Below are 8,005 nucleotides of genomic sequence, written 5' to 3'. Positions count from 1 at the left end.
AGAATATAAAAAAGGCCATAACTTTCTTGTTACTCGTGATAATTGACCACTCCAGGAGTCTTTGGAAACCTTATTCCATGGGTAACAGTTGGGCATTCTCGAAATTGGATTATCTCTATGTCGTTTTTCTGTGAAACGGCCAAAGGCTACTACCTTTGGATTTATTTAGAATATTTTAAAAGGCCATAACTTTCTCGTTACTCGTGATAATTGACCACTCCTGGAGGCTTTGGAAACCTTATTCCATGGGTAACAGTTGGACATTCTCGAAATTGGATTATCTCTCTGTCGTTTTTCTGAGAAACGGCCAAAGGCTACTACCTTTGGATTTATTTAGAATATTTTAAAAGGCCATAACTTTCTCGTTACTCGTGATAATTGACCACTCCAGGAGGCTTTGGAAACCTTATTTCATGGGTAACAGTTGGGCATTCTCGAAATTGGATTATCTCTCTGTCGTTTTTTTGAGAAACGGCCAAAGACTACTACCTTTGGATTTATTTAAAATATTAAAAAGGCCATAACTTTCTTGTTACTCGTGATAATTGGCCACTCCAGGAGGATTTGGAAACCTTATTCCATGGGTAACAGTTGGGTATTCTCGAAATTGGATTATCTCTCTGTCATTTTTCTGAGAAACGGCCAAAGGCTACTACCTTTGGATTTATTTAGAATATTTTAAAAGGCCATAACTTTCTCGTTACTCGTGATAATTGACCACTCCAGGAGGCTTTGGAAACCTTATTCCATGGGTAACAGTTGGGCATTCTCGAAATTGGATTATCTCTCTGTCGTTTTTCTGAGAAACGGCCAAAGACTACTACCTTTGGATTTATATAGAATATTAAAAAGGACATAACTTTCTTGTTACTCGTGATAATTGGCCACTCCAGGAGGCTTGGGAAACCTTATTCCATGGATAACAGTTGGGCATTCTCGAAATTGGATTATCTCTCTGTCATTTTTCTGAGAAACGGCCAAAGGCTACTGCCTTTGGATTTATTTAGAATATAAAAAAGGCCATAACTTTCTTGTTACTCGTGATAATTGGCCACTCCAGGAGGATTTGGAAACCTTATTCCATGGGTAACAGTTGGGTATTCTCGAAATTGGATTATCTCTCTGTCATTTTTCTGAGAAACGGCCAAAGGCTACTACCTTTGGATTTATTTAGAATATTTTAAAAGGCCATAACTTTCTCGTTACTCGTGATAATTGGCCACTCCAGGAGGCTTTGGAAACCTTATTCCATGGGTAACAGTTGGGCATTCTCGAAATTGGATTATCTCTCTGTCGTTTTTCTGAGAAACGGCCAAAGACTACTACCTTTGGATTTATATAGAATATTAAAAAGGACATAACTTTCTTGTTACTCGTGATAATTGGCCACTCCAGGAGGCTTTGGAAACCTTATTCCATGGATAACAGTTGGGCATTCTCGAAATTGGATTATCTCTCTGTCATTTTTCTGAGAAACGGCCAAAGGCTACTGCCTTTGGATTTATATAGAATATAAAAAAGGCCATAACTTTCTTGTTACTCGTGATAATTGTCCACTCCAGGAGGCTTTGGAAACCTTATTCCATGGGTAACAGTTGGGCATTCTCGAAATTGGATTATCTCTCTGTCATTTTTCTGAGAAACGGCCAAAGACTACTACCTTTGGATTTATTTAGAATATTAAAAAGGCCATAACTTTCTTGTTACTCGTGATAATTGGCCACTCCAGGAGGCTTTGGAAACCTTATTCCATGGGTAACAGTTGGGCATTCTCGAAATTGGATTATCTCTCTGTCATTTTTCTGAGAAACGGCCAAAGGCTACTGCCTTTGGATTTATTTAGAATATTTTAAAAGGCCATAACTTTCTCGTTACTCGTGATAATTGGCCACTCCAGGAGGCTTTGGAAACCTTATTCCATGGGTAACAGTTGGGCATTCTCGAAATTGGATTATCTCTCTGTCGTTTTTCTGAGAAACGGCCAAAGACTACTACCTTTGGATTTATATAGAATATTAAAAAGGACATAACTTTCTTGTTACTCGTGATAATTGGCCACTCCAGGAGGCTTTGGAAACCTTATTCCATGGATAACAGTTGGGCATTCTCGAAATTGGATTATCTCTCTGTCATTTTTCTGAGAAACGGCCAAAGGCTACTGCCTTTGGATTTATATAGAATATAAAAAAGGCCATAACTTTCTTGTTACTCGTGATAATTGTCCACTCCAGGAGGCTTTGGAAACCTTATTCCTTGGGTAACAGTTGGGCATTCTTGAAATTTGATTATCTCTCTTTCGTTTTTCTGAGAAACGGCCAAAGGCTACTACCTTTGGATTTATTTAGAATATTTTAAATGGCCATAACTTTGTCGTTACTCGTGATAATTGACCACTCCTGGAGGCTTTGGAAACCTTATTCCATGGGTAACAGTTGGACATTCTCGAAATTGGATTATCTCTCTGTCGTTTTTCTGAGAAACGGCCAAAGGCTACTACCTTTGGATTTATTTAGAATATTAAAAAGGCCATAACTTTCTTGTTACTCGTGATAATTGGCCACTCCAGGAGGCTTTGGAAACCTTATTCCATGGGTAACAGTTGGGCATTCTCGAAATTGAATTATCTCTCTGTCGTTTTTCTGAGAAACGGCCAAAGGCTACTGCCTTTGGATTTATTTAGAATATTAAAAAGGCCATAACTTTCTCGTTACTCGTGATAATTGACCACTCCAGGAGTCTTTGGAAACCTTATTCTATGGGTAACAGTTGGGCATTCTCGAAATTGGATTATCTCTATGTCGTTTTTCTGAGAAACGGCCAAAGGCTACTACCTTTGGATTTATTTAGAATATTTTAAAAGGCCATAACTTTCTCGTTACTCGTGATAATTGACCACTCCTGGAGGGTTTGGAAACCTTATTCCATGGGTAACAGTTGGACATTCTCGAAACTGGAATATCTCTCTGTCGTTTTTCTGAGAAACGGCCAAAGGCTACTACCTTTGGATTTATTTAGAATATTAAAAAGGCCATAACTTTCTTGTTACTCGTGATAATTGGCCACTCCAGGAGGCTTTGGAAACCTTATTCCATGGGTAACAGTTGGGCATTCTCGAAATTGAATTATCTCTCTGTCGTTTTTCTGAGAAACGGCCAAAGGCTACTGCCTTTGGATTTATTTAGAATATTAAAAAGGCCATAACTTTCTTGTTACTCGTGATAATTGACCACTCCAGGAGGCTTTGGAAACCTTATTCCATGGGTAACAGTTGGGCATTCTCGAAATTGGATTATCTCTCTGTCGTTTTTCTGAGAAACGGCCAAAGACTACTACCTTTGGATTTATTTAGAATATTAAAAAGGCCATAACTTTCTTGTTACTCGTGATAATTGGCCACTCCAGGAGGCTTTGGAAACCTTATTCCATGGGTAACAGTTGGGCATTCTCGAAATTGGATTATCTCTCTGTCATTTTTCTGAGAAACGGCCAAAGGCTACTGCCTTTGGATTTATTTAGAATATTTTAAAAGGCCATAACTTTCTCGTTACTCGTGATAATTGACCACTTCAGGAGGCTTAGGAAACCTTATTCCATGGGTAACAGTTGGGCATTCTAAAAATTGGATTATCTCTCTGTCGTTTTTCTGAGAAACGGCCAAAGACTACTACCTTTGGATTTATATAGAATATTTTAAAAGGCCATAACTTTCTCGTTACTCGTGATAATTGACCTCTCCTGGAGGGTTTGGAAACCTTATTCCATGGGTAACAGTTGGACATTCTCGAAATTGGAATATCTCTCTGCCGTTTTTCTGAGAAACGGCCAAAGGCTACTGCCTTTGGATTTATTTAGAATATAAAAAAGGCCATAACTTTCTTGTTACTCGTGATAATTGACCACTCCAGGAGTCTTTGGAAACCTTATTCCATGGGTAACAGTTGGGCATTCTCGAAATTGGATTATCTCTATGTCGTTTTTCTGAGAAACGGCCAAAGGCTACTACCTTTGGATTTATTTAGAATATTTTAAAAGGCCATAACTTTCTCGTTACTCGTGATAATTGACCTCTCCTGGAGGGTTTGGAAACCTTATTCCATGGGTAATAGTTGGACATTCTCGAAATTGGAATATCTCTCTGTCGTTTTTCTGAGAAACGGCCAAAGGCTACTACCTTTGGATTTATTTAGAATATTAAAAAGGCCATAACTTTCTTGTTACTCGTGATAATTGGCCACTCCAGGAGGCTTTGGAAACCTTATTCCATGGGTAACAGTTGGGCATTCTCGAAATTGGATTATCTCTCTGTCGTTTTTCTGAGAAACGGCCAAAGGCTACTACCTTTGGATTTATTTAGAATATTAAAAAGGCCATAACTTTCTTGTTACTCGTGATAATTGGCCACTCCAGGAGGCTTTGGAAACCTTAATCCATGGGTAACAGTTGGGCATTCTCGAAATTGAATTATCTCTCTGTCGTTTTTCTGAGAAACGGCCAAAGGCTACTGCCTTTGGATTTATTTAGAATATTAAAAAGGCCATAACTTTCTTGTTACTCGTGATAATTGGCCACTCCAGGAGGCTTTGGAAACCTTATTCCATGGGTAACAGTTGGGCATTCTCGAAATTTGATTATCTCTCTGTCGTTTTTCTGAGAAACGGCCAAAGGCTACTACCTTTGGATTTATTTAGAATATTTTAAAAGGCCATAACTTTCTCTTTACTCGTGATAATTGACCACTCCTGGAGGCTTTGGAAACCTTATTCCATGGGTAACAGTTGGACATTCTCGAAATTGGATTATCTCTCTGTCGTTTTTATGAGAAACGGCCAAAGGCTACTACCTTTGGATTTATTTAGAATATTAAAAAGGCCATAACTTTCATGTTACTCGTGATAATTGGCCACTCCAGGAGGCTTTGGAAACCTTATTCCATGGGTAACAGTTGGGCATTCTCGAAATTGGATTATCTCTCTGTCGTTTTTCTGAGAAACGGCCAAAGGCTACTGCCTTTGGATTTATTTAGAATATTAAAAAGGCCATAACTTTCTTGTTACTCGTGATAATTGACCACTCCAGGAGGCTTTGGAAACCTTATTCCATGGGTAACAGCTGGGCATTCTCGAAATTTGATTATCTCTCTGTCGTTTTTCAGAGAAACGGCCAAAGGCTACTACCTTTGGATTTATTTAGAATATTTTAAAAGGCCATAACTTTCTCGTTACTCGTGATAATTGACCACTCCTGGAGGCTTTGGAAACCTTATTCCATGGGTCACAGTTGGACATTCTCGAAATTGGATTATCTCTCTGTCGTTTTTTTGAGAAACGGCCAAAGGCTACTGCGTTTGGATTTATTTAGAATATTAAAAAGGCCATTACTTTCTCATTACTCGTGATAATTGGCCACTCTAGGAGGCTTTGGAAACCTTATTCCATGGGTAACAGTTGGGCATTCTCGAAATTGGATTATCTCTCTGTCGTTTTTCTGAGAAACGGCCAAAGGCTACTGCCTTTGGATTTATTTAGAATATTAAAAAGGCCATAACTTTCTTGTTACTCGTGATAATTGACCACTCCAGGAGGCTTTGGAAACCTTATTCCATGGGTAACAGTTGGGCATTCTCGAAATTTGATTATCTCTCTGTCGTTTTTCAGAGAAACGGCCAAAGGCTACTACCTTTGGATTTATTTAGAATATTTTAAAAGGCCATAACTTTCTCGTTACTCGTGATAATTGACCACTCCTGGAGGCTTTGGAAACCTTATTCCATGGGTAACAGTTGGACATTCTCGAAATTGGATTATCTCTCTGTCGTTTTTTTGAGAAACGGCCAAAGGCTACTTCCTTTGGATTTATTTAGAATATTTTAAAAGGCCATAACTTTCTCGTTACTCGTGATAATTGACCTCTCCTGGAGGGTTTGGAAACCTTATTCTATGGGTAACAGTCGGACATTCTCGAAATTGGAATATCTCTCTGTCGTTTTTCTGAGAAACGGCCAAAGGCTACTACCTTTGGATTTATTTAGAATATTAAAAAGGCCATAACTTTCTTGTTACTCGTGATAATTGGCCACTCCAGGAGGCTTTGGAAACCTTATTCCATGGGTAACAGTTGGGCATTCTCGAAATTGAATTATCTCTCTGTCGTTTTTCTGAGAAACGGCCAAAGGCTACTACCTTTGGATTTATTTAGAATATTTTAAAAGGCCATAACTTTCTCGTTACTCGTGATAATTGACCACTCCTGGAGGCTTTGGAAACCTTAATCCATGGGTAACAGTTGGGCATTCTCGAAATTGAATTATCTCTCTGTCGTTTTTCTGAGAAACGGCCAAAGGCTACTGCCTTTGGATTTATTTAGAATATTAAAAAGGCCATAACTTTCTTGTTACTCGTGATAATTGACCACTCCAGGAGGCTTTGGAAACCTTATTCCATGGGTAACAGTTGGGCATTCTCGAAATTTGATTATCTCTCTGTCGTTTTTCTGAGAAACGGCCAAAGGCTACTACCTTTGGATTTATTTAGAATATTTTAAAAGGCCATAACTTTCTCGTTACTCGTGATAATTGACCACTCCTGGAGGCTTTGGAAACCTTATTCCATGGGTAACAGTTGGACATTCTCGAAATTGGATTATCTCTCTGTCGTTTTTATGAGAAACGGCCAAAGGCTACTACCTTTGGATTTATTTAGAATATTAAAAAGGCCATAACTTTCATGTTACTCGTGATAATTGGCCACTCCAGGAGGCTTTGGAAACCTTATTCCATGGGTAACAGTTGGGCATTCTCGAAATTGGATTATCTCTCTGTCGTTTTTCTGAGAAACGGCCAAAGGCTACTGCCTTTGGATTTATTTAGAATATTAAAAAGGCCATAACTTTCATGTTACTCGTGATAATTGACCACTCCAGGAGGCTTTGGAAACCTTATTCCATGGGTAACAGCTGGGCATTCTCGAAATTTGATTATCTCTCTGTCGTTTTTCAGAGAAACGGCCAAAGGCTACTACCTTTGGATTTATTTAGAATATTTTAAAAGGCCATAACTTTCTCGTTACTCGTGATAATTGACCACTCCTGGAGGCTTTGGAAACCTTATTCCATGGGTAACAGTTGGACATTCTCGAAATTGGATTATCTCTCTGTCGTTTTTTTGAGAAACGGCCAAAGGCTACTGCGTTTGGATTTATTTAGAATATTAAAAAGGCCATTACTTTCTCATTACTCGTGATAATTGGCCACTCTAGGAGGCTTTGGAAACCTTATTCCATGGGTAACAGTTGGGCATTCTCGAAATTGGATTATCTCTCTGTCGTTTTTCTGAGAAACGGCCAAAGGCTACTGCCTTTGGATTTATTTAGAATATTAAAAAGGCCATAACTTTCTTGTTACTCGTGATAATTGACCACTCCAAGAGGCTTTGGAAACCTTATTCCATGGGTAACAGTTGGGCATTCTCGAAATTTGATTATCTCTCTGTCGTTTTTCAGAGAAACGGCCAAAGGCTACTACCTTTGGATTTATTTAGAATATTTTAAAAGGCCATAACTTTCTCGTTACTCGTGATAATTGACCACTCCTGGAGGCTTTGGAAACCTTATTCCATGGGTAACAGTTGGACATTCTCGAAATTGGATTATCTCTCTGTCGTTTTTTTGAGAAACGGCCAAAGGCAACTTCCTTTGGATTTATTTAGAATATTTTAAAAGGCCATAACTTTCTCGTTACTCGTGATAATTGACCTCTCCTGGAGGGTTTGGAAACCTTATTCCATGGGTAACAGTTGGACATTCTCGAAATTGGAATATCTCTCTGTCGTTTTTCTGAGAAACGGCCAAAGGCTACTACCTTTGGATTTATTTAGAATATTAAAAAGGCCATAACTTTCTTGTTACTCGTGATAATTGGCCACTCCAGGAGGCTTTGAAAACCTTATTCCATGGGTAACAGTTGGGCATTCTCGAAATTGGATTATCTCTCTGTCGTTTTTCTGAGAAAC

This window comes from Salvia hispanica, chromosome 1 (assembly GCF_029641045.1).
Source record: "Salvia hispanica isolate PSC_SH4W2 chromosome 1, Shi_PSC_v1, whole genome shotgun sequence".
Classification (NCBI taxonomy): Eukaryota; Viridiplantae; Streptophyta; class Magnoliopsida; order Lamiales; family Lamiaceae; genus Salvia; species Salvia hispanica.
Note: the sequence above shows the minus strand (reverse complement) of the source record.